This window comes from Lissotriton helveticus, chromosome 7 (genome assembly GCF_964261635.1).
Source record: "Lissotriton helveticus chromosome 7, aLisHel1.1, whole genome shotgun sequence".
NCBI lineage: Eukaryota > Metazoa > Chordata > Amphibia > Caudata > Salamandridae > Lissotriton > Lissotriton helveticus.
In genome coordinates this window covers 401091882-401106709 of record NC_136068.1, presented here as the reverse complement: position 1 = coordinate 401106709, position 14828 = coordinate 401091882, and the positions used below count along the sequence as shown (strand labels likewise).

General features: G+C 46.3%; 1 protein-coding gene across 1 annotated transcript in view; it reads right to left on the bottom strand.

Annotated features, from left to right (window-relative positions):
• The window catches only part of PIGT (phosphatidylinositol glycan anchor biosynthesis class T), a 353955-nt gene that overhangs the window by 199145 nt on the left and 139982 nt on the right, over positions 1-14828 (bottom strand). The window lies entirely within an intron of this gene.

The window sequence follows — 14828 nt, the reverse complement described above, 5'->3', positions numbered from 1 at the left end:
TGCAAAAAAATCCATCAAGGCTGTTTGAACTCTCTATCTACTAGCTAATGAAATGCAATGTTTCTTTAAATGACTTTCTCAACCATTGAAATGACTTCTTACAAAAAAAAAAAGCATGCAGCCTAATTTTCAGTGGAGATTTTTAAGAAAGCACCAATCATTTCTGGTTTTTCAACTGCACTGATTCCCAACCACTTTTTTTCATAATCAAACTGCCATTTCATTTCCACAATTCATCGGACTAGAAGCACATCTACCTTCAACATGCAAAACGTCTGGTTTGTGGGTCATAGCTATGTCTACTGGAGTCAAAAATATGCAGCTAACAGAGGTATTTACAATCTTGATTTAACAAATGTGGACATTGTATGGATTGGACAGAGAGGATGGAGAAGTCACCAATTGATACCATTGGTAAAATCCTTTATGCATTTACCACACCCTGACCGTATAATTGTGCACTGTGGTGGAAATGACTTGTGCACTTTGACTGGGGTAGGTCTGGAAATGCTTTTAAAGGACATTTTTGGGCAATTGATGTCACTTTTTCCAAAAACTGCCTTGGTATTTTCGAATATATGCCAAAGGCAAAAATGGAACTGGTTCAACCAATTTTGTCCACAGATTGAAAAAGCAAGGAAACATGTAAACAAATCTGTTTCTGCTTTCCTCAGAGACTATGGTATGGGTTCCATTTACCACAACAACTTGCGTTACAACATGCAAGGCATGTATAGGAGAGATGGTGTGCATTTTACAGATGAGGGGAATAGAGTTTTCCTCTTGAATATAAGACTCTGCATTGGTACCTACTTGTAGGTACAAAAAACACCCACATAACACAACAGCTCTTTTCAGAGCTAACTTACCTCTAAACATTATTTTTTTACTCTATTTTTTTACACTGTTTTTCCCGTGGTGCGCGTACCCGGGAACGCACCCAGCGCTTACCCCACGAAAAAAAATAAAAAAATATATAGTTTTTTTGCCCCTCAGGGTCCTTCTAGGCCCCCCTCAGAAAACCTAGGGGGTCAGAGGGTGTCTACTCTGCCCCCTTTTAATTATATCCCCCTTTCGTTTTCACCTCAGGTGTCTCGATTCTACCGAGACACAAGATGGCGGACTCTCCGGACTGTTTAGAATGTTGACAGACACCCGACAGCCAATCAGCTTTCCGCTCGCGCACTCCCGTAGCGCGCCGGGTGCGCTCCCCGGTACGTGTACCGGTGAGCGCTCGGAGCGCGCCTATAGATATATATGTGTTTTTTAAGTTAATTTTCAAAAAAAACACTGGAGCAATTTCCACCAAATATAGCAAAGGCACATCTGCGTACCAGTCCCTACAATTTTGCCAAGTTTGGCTTAATTCCATTCAGCGGTTCGGGCTGTAGACTTGTCAGACCGTCCTATGGAAAATAACATGGGGCAAACACGTTTTGGGACCCCCCTTTTTTCTCAGCCCCCACTTCACGAATCCCCCCGAAACTTCCAGGGAAGGAGCAGAGCGGAGCTGGCCAAAATTTCGGAAAATTACACACAAATTCCTCAACCGGCGCCAGAGTTATTCCCAATAGAATGTTGCGGATTTCCTATGGTAGCCAATCCTAACTATAACTACCTACTGGCGACCGCCAGTAGGTAATATATATATATATTAGTCTGATTCAAATCACCTTGTATAGAAGGTGGGTGGTAAAACAAGACAAACTCTTCTCTTGCCAAGTAGGCTGTATAAGGCTCATGCGAACACAATGCCTTAATCAAACTGACCCGGCTAGCCATATGTGACAGCCAGTAAGGAAACGTGGTGATGATCTAACTTCTGCATCAGCTAAAAAGGGGGACTGCACCATTTAGAAATCACTATGTGACATTCAGAAGCAGGAGAGGGCTTTCTTTCTGGATAACAGACTTTCTTTTGCAGGAATAAACAAAATAAATGTCTGAATAAGGATAAGACATGTCATGGAAGCTTTCATGACTGATAATCATCTTAATGTAAGTGAACTGAAGGCCACATTTTGCTAGATGAAGACTATTGGGTAGCGTTGTCTCTTTCTGGAATGCGTTTGTGCATAGGTCCCATGGCTCAAGCATCAACTGCAAAACCTCTTCAACATGAAGGTATGAGAGGGTCTCAAGGCATCCTTATGGATGATGTTACAGTATGATAGAGTACTCAGGTGTCCACAAAGCAGGTATTCAGAAGACAAGCAATGAAGTTCCTAGATGGTAGGCAGTGGTGGTGCAATGCTGCCGCTCAACCTGCACATGGAATTTGGAATGCAGAAAAACTTCATGGCCCTTTTGGCAGGTTCACCCCGAGACTTTTTGCATTTTCCCAGCCTGTTTCTGGAACCTGGTGTTAGTGATTTTAGGTCTTGGCGCACTTTTTCACTGTGGTACAGTGTAAAGTGCTTGTGCTCTCTGAGTATGTGTGGTGAGTGACCTGCCCTCCCATAGGAATGAATGGGGAATATGTCTGCCCATGGTAGTTCCTGATGTGTGGGGAGTGCAGGGTCGAGTTTGATATGTGCGAACACGTGAGATTGAATGCTGCGTAATGGTGTATGCGGCATGATTGTGTCTAGTCTAGAAGTGCCACTTTGAGAAGTTGGCATATTTGTGTAATTTGTGCCTGGCGTGTGATTGGCTGGTGAGCCTGGCCCAGAGTGCCTGGGCCTGCTTGTGGATTGACTGTCTGGTTTGAGGGTGACAGGGGCTGCAGAGCCCCAGGAGGTTGTCTGAGTCAGCCCGTGGATGAAAGGCAGCATCTGCTGCCAAGGAAGTGGGTGGAGATAGCACCTAAGGGTGAATGAGGCTGTGCCTGCCTGCCACAATGCTGGCTCCACCTCCCCGCTGGGCGACTGTCACCTCTGTCCCTGATACTGAGAGGACTTCCCTATAACCAGTTCTAGCTGGTTCTCACACTGCCTGCACAAAGACTTCAAAGACTTTTCTGTGTATAAGAAGGGGCTGTGTCCCCTTCCAAAATGTTCTTGTTTCTGACTTGAATCTGCCAGGGGCGTGCTGCTGCTTGGGCTCAGGGGAATCCCTGAGCCCTGCCCAGCCCCTGGACACCTGATGGACTTTCCCTGGGGACCTTTGCCTGGGGTCCCCTGCTGCAGACTTCTGGGAACTTTCTCTTGCTTTTGCCAAGGCTTGTTATAGCCTAAAGTGCCTGGAAGGACTTTGCTGCAGCCCCTGAAGAACTTCTGTGGACCCATCTTGCTGTAGGGGTCATTTCTAGGGGCCTGTGGGTGCTGCCAGTGCCCCCAGCGCGATGGAAGTGCTTTATTTTTTCTCCTAGCGCTTGAGAGCGCTTTATTTTGGACCTGTAGCGAGCGTGTCGCTATCACGCATTTTACGTGACGTTTTGCAGGTGCCACCCTGCTTTATGCCCGATATTGTTATGTTTTATTTTACGGGTGCCACCCCGTTTATTTAATAAATTAACGGGTGCTCACCCCGTTTCTACTTTTATTGGTGATACCGAGGGTGCCCACCCCTCGTTTTGGCCCTTGAAATCACCGCCGTGGCCCTCTCGCGCCGCCATACGGGAGTCAGGCATCGCAGGGCCTGACGCGGGGCGGGACTTCCGGTTTTCGGAGGAACTCCCCGCCGCCGCGCACTGATTGGCCGGTACCCCGGAGAGGAGACAGAAGTCCGGCACGAGGCTCCCCGAATGGAGGGAGAGCCCCGAGGGAAGAGAAGAGGACGTCGTTTCCGCCTCCCCCCCGCCGGGGGGAAGCCATGGTGTGCCGTCCGGTCTCCCGTGAGGAGAGGGAGACCGGAGCTGCTGCGCCGAGGAAAGCGTGCCGAGTAATGGCTGCTGGGGCTCCCGTGTGCTGAGGGAGCCCCGAGTGAGAAGAGCGGAGGGGGCGCGAGGCACATTGCCGGTGCCGGCCCCCACCGCGAGCACAGAAGAGCCCCGCTGCCCAGAGGAGCCCCCGGTGAGTGACGCCCGTAGTGAGGAAGGGCTGGGGGGGGGGCTCCGAATTGCTGCATGTTGGTGCCGCTTCGAGGCACTGAGTAAGGGCGGCCCGAATGGCAGTGGGTCGCCCCACCGTGGTTGCAGAGCCCGCGAGGGGCTCTTGAGGGCCCGCCTTGCTGTACGTTGGTGCCGCTCCGAGGCACTGAGTAAGGGCGGCCCCGAATGGCAGTGGGTCGCCCAACCATGGTTACAGAGCCCGCGAGAGGCTCTTGAGGGCAGTTGTACTTACGAGCCCAGCGAGGCTCGAGGGGCCATTGTGTGCAGAGCCTGAGGGCTCCAACGGCCCTATCTAGTTTAAGAGCCTGTGTGGCTCCAACGTTTGGGGCATGTGATGCCCAGAGCCTGTGTGGCTCCAGCGTTTGGTCATTTTTAGTTAGAGGGGGCGCCGGGGCACATTGCCGGTGCCCGCCCCCTCCTGCCTGCGAGGAATTTGTTTTTAGAGCCTGTGTGGCTCCTACCATTGGCGCAGGTTGGGCCTAAGGGTCAGTGAGGGCCCTGGCACAGTTTTGAAGTTCCCCAGCTGCCCAGCAATTAGTGGGCAGCTGCACCGTTTAGGTCTTGGGATGTTCCCAGGTGCCCAGCAAGTAGTGGGCACCTGCTCCGTTTAGGCCCCTGACATTGAGACTCAGGGCGTCTTAGCCCCAACAAGGCCAGTTGGCCTAGGGACTGCCACAGGTGGTGGCTTATGTTTAGTTTTGCGCAATGTGGTTACCTGCTATGTTTAGGATGGTAATTGCCTACTGTGTGTTTTTGCGCTATTGTATTGTCCTGGCACCTCTGAATGTTTTCAAGCATCATGTGTCTTTCTGTCCCTGCGCTGCACCTCTGAATGTTTTAGGCATCATGTGTCTCCTAGCGCTGCACCTCTGAATGTGTTTGTGATGCATCATGTGCTCTGTTCTTAACACCGCTGAATGTGTAGGCTTATGCATCATGTGTTTCCCTTTACTACTCCACTGAATGTGTTTCATGCATCATGGGTAATGTGTTCTTGTTTATACCCCTAAATGCTGTGTGATACTTAGGTGGTTGTTCTTTTTAGTACAGGTGGTCCTAGTGGGGTCCTGGTCCCCTGCGTGACATTCTCCTAAGGTGGTTAGGGTTGCGTAGGTGGTACTTACCTGTTACCAGTAGATACTGGTTGTAATTTATAACTGTTACTTTGTGCTACAGTGATTTTATATCCTTTTATTCTAATTTCTGACAGTATTTCTATTTCTAAAAGTGTTGATTCTGACAGTGGCCCATGTGGCCCTGTCTTGTAAATAATCCCTTATGAATGTTGCCTGTGCCAGTTGGCACAATGTACATGTGTGATTTTTATCTGATGTGTGTTTACAATACAAAAGTTATTTTAATATAACCTTGTGTGGAGTCCCTTTTGTGGTGTGCCTAGTATGTTGTTGCTGTTGTGCGCTGGCGCAAATGCTTTACACATTGCCTCCGAGTTTAGCCTCACTGCTCGTGCCAAGCTACCAAGGGGGTGAGCAGGGGTTATCTTGGCGTGTGACTCCCTTGCCCTGACTAGAGTGGTGGTTTCTGCCTGGCTTTGGCGTCAGCCTTAGCCTACCAGAAATAACCAGTTCCAACAGATATGAAGATGCTTGTCCTCCACCAGATAGTAGTTCACACCCTTGATCTAATTTTAAAAATAATTCCTCTCTCCTAGGAAGTGAATGTCCTCTACATTTGACCTGGACAAACCATTACCTAATTAAGTGGCAAATTGCCAGATTCGACTTGTCGGCCCAGCTGGCCAAAATGTGATAAACATCTATTGAACGTGGAACTGCATCTCACCTGAAATGTTTTCCAAAGCCTCACTCCTGGGGCAGTCACCCAGTGCTCAAATATTAACACTGCACTCACCAACTACCATCATGCTCTCACTGTAGCATTCGACGAAACGTCACTGCAGAGCAAGGTTTGCTCTGATGTCACCACCAACATAGCCCCAAATTGCCCCGGCCAACTTAGACAACAGTCTTACACTGCATGACGAGCTGGCAGTCAAGCTTAAAAAGACATATCAGCACTAAAATCTGCCACCACACGAAGGAACTTGTCCACCCTCCTGTTGATCATTTAGGGAGTATGGAATATCTTCTCAACAACAAATTTGTGTTTCCCACAGTTGGATCCTCGCACGTTGGCTCCGCTATTGCCTCTAAGAGGCAGTAGTTTCCAAATCACAATCTGCCATGCTTCCATCCTTACCCTCTTCTACTTCGACCTTAACTCCAGCCTGCACAAACAATAGACAGGAAAATCCCTTGAATGATACAAGTCCTATAGCTGCCTGTTTCTTATAATATTCTGCTATCGAAAAGAGCTCACCCAATGCAAGGTTTAATATGCACGCCGTTCCACTGACCTGTGACTGATTCCTAGTTACCAAATTTGAGTCTACCCACAGCAGCCTTCCCATATGTTTTCATCCTGGCTAATGTGCTGTCACTTTCCTGAATTGAGCGAAGATGCTCACTGGTTAAAAAAAACGGTTAGACATTGGTTGTACAGGCACATAGATTGTATTATTTTTAATACAGATCAAGTAATATTAGCTAAGAGATTTGTCTTTACAGGTCCTACTCGTAAGGGATTCGATGGAGATTGTAGAACTGTTAACTTCGGAGAACGACAACTTGTTGATTTAATCTCTTACTATTTTATTACAGGAAACTGCTTACCAAATATAGTGTCACTGATCGAACTTAATTCCTAAGTTACCCATGATGTTGCAGCTCCAGTACAATAACTTAGGTTCTCCAGAATTCAAATTTTCCACTTCATAATAGATTTCAACTGTTAGAAGGTGTTGAGTTGGTGGATTGACCTTTGCAAGACCGTCTAATTAATTCAACATCTGGCCATGAGTTAGCTGTTAACTCCACTAATAATTTAAAGTTTTTTGTTGTGAGTGCTGAATGGAGCCCAGAGAACTATTTGGGTGCTCAGCTGGAACTTCGCAAGAGTGCACACAAAGAACAAGTTGCTTAACTTCGGTAATGCCTTATCTGGTAGAGATTCTATCTAGCTTCAGATTTCTTACCGTACAATATTCCCCAGTCATCAGACTGGATCCGGCAATTTTCAAGCAGTACCTCCGCGTACCGGTAGGTGACATCATTGAGCTGCACGTTGGGGTTTCCCGCACCAGAAGTGATGTATGCAGTGCCTATATAGACAACACCCCAGCAGGCCTACATCAGTTTCTTTTTATGACATGTTCACGCCAGAAGCACAGAACCACAACAGAATGCTAATGGACCGATGTGCAGACACCAAGGATCTACAAGGGTTATCCTATGTAGAGAAATACATTTCCAGAGCAGGGAGGATCTGTAAGGAATCTGTATCTAGATAGAGTGTCTACCAGATAAGGCATTTCCAAAGGTAAGTAACTTGTTCATCTGATAGAGACTTCTAGCTGCAGATTCCTTACCTTAGAATAGAAACCCAAGCAATACCACCCAGGAGGTGGGTCTGAAAACAGATTTAGATCACAAAGTCCTGGAGGACTGAATGGGCAAAGTACCAGTCACAAAGGACCGGACTGTGTAGGCAGTAGCACTTGATAAACGTGTGCAGAGAACCCACGTTGCCACCTGACTGATGACCAGGACGGGGACTCAGCAAGCTAATGTAGTGGTCGCAACCTTGGCTCTGGTGCAATGAGCACACAAGCCCTCAGGGGTTGTTTATTCACCAGTGCGCAGCAGATTTTAATGCAGAGCTCAATCCATCCTGGGACGGTCAGTTTCTGTACATCCTTTCCCTTATTCTCTTTGACAAACCCAATTAAGAGTTGATCGTCCAACTGGAACTCTTTGGTACGATCAATGTAGAATAAAGCCATTTTTGTCTTCTTTGGAAGGGTGGGGCGGAGCAAACAAGGTAGGCAGTGTGATGGTCTGGCATAAGTGAAAAGGTGTCACCAGATTTAGCAGGAAAGAGGCATGTGTTCTCAAAACCAGTTTGTCTGAGACGAAAGTAGTGTAAGGAAGGTGCACAGAGAGTTCCTGCAGTTCACTAACCCTCCAGGCCGATGAAACAGCCATCAGAAAATCTATTTTCATGGTCAGAAGACAGAGGGCAATTGGACATATGCTGAAAGGGTGAGTACATCAGGAAGGTCAAGACTAGGTTCAAGTCCCACTGGGGCATGATGAAGGGCGGTGGAGGGAACACATGGTGTAGTTCTTTTTGAAAATGAGTCACAACAGTTGACTCACACAGAAGGGCTGATCCCGCAACTGTAAAAATGCTGATATGACTGTAAGATACCCTTTCATTGTGCCCAAAGCAAAGCCTTGCCAGGCTGACGACAGAACAAACAACAAAACCTCAGACAAAGGTACAGAAAGGTGATCAACATTTTTGGAACCACACCAAGTCACAAATTTGTCCCAATGTCAAGTGTACACTGACTTGACTGAGGAACACCTAGCTGTCAGAATGACATCACAGACTTCTATAGGGAGGTCAAAACCTATCAACTGCCACAGCTCAATCACCATGCATGAAGGATGAGCATGAACATGTTTGTATGCAGAACCCTGCCCTATTGCTGTGACAGTAGATCCTCCTGAATGGGCAGCCTGATCAGAGGACTGATGCTCATGCTCAGGAGTTTGAGATACCATACTCTCCATGCCTGATCTGGAGTCATAAGAATGTCTTGGGAGGGGCCAGTCCTGAACTTCTTGAGAATTCTAGGCAGGAGTGGTATAGGTGGAAAGGTGTTCAGGGGGCCTGAGATCCACTCGAGATGAAACGCGACTCAGAGCGAGAGTCAGCTTGGAAACTCCAACGTGCAGAAGCGCTGACAGTGTGTGTTCTCGGTGGTGGCAAATAGATCTAACCAAGGTTCTCCCAATCGCTGAAGAGACCTTGCCCGACCGACAGATGGAGAAGCCATTTGTGATCCACTTACTCATCGACGGCTGGGTAAGTCTGCCCTGGAGTTCAGAGAACCCAACAGATGTTGTAGTACCAGGAATTTGTCCTGACTTTCCATCCATGTCCAGAAAGGCCTCTTGACAGAGGGTCCACAACTCCACCCGCCTTGTTTGTTGCAACACTACTTGGCGATAGTGTGGTCTGTGAACAGCAAAACCAGCCTTCCCAAGTTAGAAAAAATAAAGGCTTTCAATGCCAGATGAATCACTCTTAACTTCAACAAGTTGATGTGGAGCTGTGATTCTGCGCGGAGACCAGAGTCTTCTGATCTCCACCTTTCCCAATGACCATCCCAACCCAAGAGTGACGCATGTCGCTACAGCCAGCCCTCGGTGAGAGAGGGGTCTGCCCCTGACCCAATCTCTGTTCACTACTGCATATCTTTTGCAGTTCCCTCCGATATCTGCATCAGGTTGGAGAGATTACCCTGATGCTGCATCCACTGGGACATCAGGTCATTCAGCATCATGTATTCCTTGCAACAGGACTATTCCATAGGAGACAATGGCAATTTGCCATTATCTCTGGAACTGGACTGAAGACTGTCTTCCTTGAGGTAACTGTCTTTGGACATTGCTGGTCCCCTTGACTAGCTCCCTGCCATTGTTGGTCTCTCACAGTAACTCTTAAGTACCTGTGTTCCACTTAAGCTTTTTTTCAAGAAATCTTTGGTCAAAGTGTGAAATTCACAGAATTTGCCAATCCTTGTTCACGGTTAAGTGAAAACTCTTGATCGTTCCTTGTGAAAATCTAGATTTCTGGAACCCTCAGGTGTATCTTTTTCATTTTGGTTGTCCATACATTCAGAAAAATATCTATTTTCATAAATTGGTGTCTGATTTCATGACTGTGGTTTTTATCTTCGAATGTTTTGGTGCTGTTTTGCTTACACTTGTTTCTTTGTTGAAGCTTGACTGCTCGAAGCCACAGCTACCCAAGGTTGAGCTGAGGTTCGACAAAATAAGCCTAACTGGTCCTAAGAAGGGTTGCTAATGTATTACATGAGGTCTCACAACCACATCACATAATACACCCAATTTCCTCAAGATCACCTTAAATGCTTACTAGGTTCACCTCCCCCTTCTGAGGAGGAGGAAAGGATACACCATCTGTACCCTAAAAGGACCCATAGTTTTTATATAGATAAGACCAGGGATTACCAGCAAGACGACCAACATGTTGTTGGTTTCTCTGAAGTCAAAAACGGCAAAGCAATGCAGAAGAGAACAATCTTTATGGATTATGTTATTCGTTAGTCCGCTATGGGCTACCAAGAAGCCACTCCCAGAAGGTTTACTACAAGCTCATCCACCAGATCATAAACTGCCAGCACCACACTGATACTCAGTGAGCTTGTTTTGGGAATTTGCCATGCTGCTTTGTTAGCGTTCCTCCAGACATTCATAAAGCAATATTGCTTAGACAGCCAGGTCCGACAGGAAGGGCGCTTAGCACGATCTGTCCAGCAGGATTTCCTGATCTGAGTCATTCCACAGACCCACTACCCTTAGAGGTACTGCTTTGATAACTATTCACAAAGGGGAAGGATCTGCGGTTAGAAGCCTCTAAAAGTTATTTATCTTCTGTAGTGCATTTTCTGGTGGAGATTCTAGCCGCAGATTCCTCAGAGACACACCCGCCTACCCTTCTGTGAATGGATGCTTACAATCTGTTAAGATTCCTAGTATCTGATCTGCACACTGCTTTTCTTATTTCTATTGGCTCTCCTGGTGCATAAGGGAATCCATAAAACACCGACATCAATGTGCATAAGTGGCGCAGATATGGCTTCCCAGATGTCACATCTGACACCGTGCTGCATGACTGCACCAACCACATCATTGACTCCACAAGCCTACTGGGTACAATGCTAGATAAGCGTTTGAACATGCAGAAACACATCCGTGCTTTCACTAAAGGAGCAAACTTCCGAATGAGCATCTTAAGGGAAATGAAACCTGCCTCCCCGCCAACCCCAATAACTTCAAGTCTGCTGTGCAAGCCCTAGCAACTTCCACGTTGGATTATGGTAGCTTAACCCTGTGCGGCCTTCCTAGATCTAAGATGGCTCCGCCAAGGGCCTCACTTAACTCTGCTGCAAGGCTCATCACAGGTTCTAATAGAAACAACCATATCACGTCTAAGCTCAAATCCCTAAACTGGCTCCCATATGAAGCAAAGATACAACTAGAAATTGCCTGCATGACCTACAAAGCTTTACACTTCAATGCCCAGATATACCTCACACCAAAACTTGAGCTCTCTAATGGTTTTAGATCCTCTAGAAGTGCCAGCACCTTACTTCTGAAGCAACAGAAATTCAATAAAAAGAAAACTTACAAATGAGCTTTCTCGTCTATCACCCTGAGAATCTCGAATATCCTGCGCCCTGAAATCAGACTGAAACCCTCGACAGCATCTTTCAAAAAGGAAATTAAAGTGTTATTGATGAACACATGTCTGCCCTAGAATCCCCGCGTCCCAGGCACTCTAGGATATGCTCCCCTCACCTTTGTTTACTCTTTAACTATTATGATTGTATTTTGATCTGGTGGTTTAGTGTCACTACTTCCCGTACCTCTAGTGATCGCTCAATTGTAAAGCGCTCCGATACCCCCCAGGAGGTCATTATTGCGCTATATAAAACTTTTTACATAAATAAATAAAAAATCAGTGTTCCTAGGTCTCCCTGGTTTATGCGAGAATACCTCAAAATATTCAAACTTTGTTAGTAGATGGGAGGTGGCCCACACCATTGTTCACAATATCTTGAAAACCACTTCCCTCTTATATTGTTTTCAGTTTGGCAACTTCACCTTCGACCCTCACGTTTCAGACAGGTCCGTGGGCTACCCAAATTTCCCACCAGCTTTATTGGCGTTGGAGTCCTCCACTACAGTGCATGCCTATACACATTTTTCCTCATGTGCTCAGCCCAAAGTAAGTCCTGGGTTAATCTACATTTCACTAAGTCTCGCCAAACTTTATCTTGGTTTGGAACACAGTTACCTCTTTGCCTGGGGATCGTCACAGTTCCCAGCTCAAGCGAAGGCTGAATACACTACCAAAAGTGTCCTCCTTACTTTCCACTGTGAGGATATGTGGTACATCCAAAGGTTTGTTGCCAGCCATGTAGGTGAGAAACGTGGGTACACATTTCAACTTAAAATTACAGCCTCAAAAGCACAGCACAGCTGAGGATAGGTGTCTTGAACATCGGCTCTTGCGGAATCCTTCCATGCAAATTTAATACATGGAAAAGGGATCTCCAAGGACTCTGCGGCTCATCGAAAGTGTCCTCGTGGGAGCACCTGGGAGATATGTCTGCCATGCCCATGGCCTCCTCATCTCCTCCCAAGCACCAACTATTTATATATAGCACAACAATGTGATGCTTTGTCAGAAAAGGCTTCCGCCTGGCAATAATCTTACGACCAATTTTCAATACATTTGTTTAACTGATGACAAAACCCCACTTATAATTTTAAAAATAACTTTTTGTTTGCCATTGAATGAAATGCCACTGCCAAGACTAAGTAGAGAATCTCCACCAAATGTCAAACACACACTTTGTGGTATAGCATCTCAAAAAATAAAACAGCTTAGTTTAACTTCACATCTACATCAGGTCAGTCACCGTACTTGCCAATTTAATCCCCACAGGCTCAACAAAGTTTATAAAAAATGGAAGTGACAGTGCATTTCACGCTATTTACATGTGTTTACCTGTCAACTTCTGGTTTTGCTGCCTTCTTCTATATTGGCACCAGATCTGTCCTCATACACCAATCATGAGGCGGGAGATGGAGAGTCTAAGGTCATGGTTCTACATTTTTTTGTTTAAATTTTTTTATTGAGTTTTATTTTCTATGGTACAGCATTATGCATTTGCAAGTCATACGTTATGTCAGGTGCACACAGGCAGTCAGGTAATATAAGCACATAGTGATCTAGTGCGGGATGTAGTGCACTGACTAACGCCGGGTAACTGAATAAGTGGGTTTCCGCAATGGTGCAGGTTGATATGTAGACCCCTCCCCCACTCAATTCTGGTGTACCTCATTGATTAATGCCCATGTGCACGCTCCCAATATGTAGGCTCCTGCTCTTCGGTGCCAAAGGGTAAACATTAAACTGTGAAGTGGGGGTGGGGGTGGGAGGGGGTTAGGCAGAATCCAAGGAGCTTACAGCCAAAGGTATGGTGTGATAGGTATTTGCTTTGTGGTAGGTACCAGTTCGTCCGTGATGTGTCTACGGCAGAGGTCTTCAAACTTTGTGAAGCCGAGACCCCCTTGTAAAACCTTTTTTGGCGTAAGGACCCCCTTCCAACAAAAGTTTCTAGAAACTGGTACTCCTCATCAACAACTTTTGACAACCATAAATGGGCCTGTTAGACCTCATCACATCCGTCCATCATTCATCCACCCACACTTTCACACATCCATCCATCCACCCTTTCATCCTTCCAACCATACATCCATCCTTCATCCATCCACCCTTTCATCCTTCCATCCATACATCCATCCTTTACCCATCCACCCTTCCATCCATCCACCCATCATTCATCCAGCCACCTTTTCACACATCCATCCATCATTCATCCATGCAACCTTTTATCCATCCATACATCTATCCACCCTTTCATCCTCCCATCCATACATCCTTCATCCATCCATCCATCCACCCACCCTTTCATCCATCCATCCACCCATCATTCATCCCCCCACCTTTTCACACATCCATCCATGCATCATTCATCCATGCAACCTTTTATCCATCCATACATCCATCCACCCTTTCATCCATCCACCCATCCATCCTTCATCCGTCCACCCTTTCATCCTTCCATCCATACATCTATCCTTCATCCATCCACCCTTTCATCCTTCCATCCATACATCCATCATTCATCCATTCACCCTTTCATCCATCCATTCACCCATCATTCGTCCACCCATCTTTTTACACATCCATCCACCCATCATTCATCCATGCAACCTTTTATCCATCCATACATCCTTCATCCATCTACCCTTCATCCTTCCATCCATCCACCCTTTCATCCATCCATCCACTCTTTCATCCATCCATCCACTCTTTCATCCATCCATTCACCCTTTCATCCATCCATCCACCCTTTCATCCATCCATCCACCCTTTCATTCACCCACCTTTTCACACATCCATCCATCCTTCATTCTTACATCCATCCATCCACCCATCATTCATCCACCCACCTTTTCTGTGCCTCTCTCATGGGGGGCGGGTCAGTATCTCTCTGCGTCTTCTTCCTTCTTTCCCGCTCATGGGAGGGCATCTCTGTTCCTCCCTGCTGGGCGGGTGTCATGTGTCACGGGACCCACAGCTCCAGGCGCGCAACATCCATTGAACTCAAAGGGCTACACTACAGCCTGCTCCCCCAGGCCCCCCCCTCTCAATTTGTAGTCCATTCATTTTTTCTATGAAATTACGTACTATTGTTATTATCTACCAGACGTGCTGCAAAATAGACTTATTTAGAATATCCGTGCTCCTTTTCAGATCCAACATTCATTGATTTTCTTTAGTTACCCTTCGACATTACTATAACTTTAAATATGCTACAATACAAGAATTTTCAGCAATCGAGGAAAAATTCTGTTTTGCCACTGAAAACCTTTTAATACACAGAAAATGTGTTTGTATTTTTTTGGGGACTTTTGCTGTTATTTGGCACCACCACTAGATAGCGCCTGTAGTCTGCTGCCTTGCCCCGCTATATTGAGGCACCAACCCTGGTTATATGGAGGAAGGGTGACTAATTGAACAATTCAGTAATTCAGCACAGAAGGATAAAGATTATCCCAAACTGTTAAAGCTTACCTTTAATATC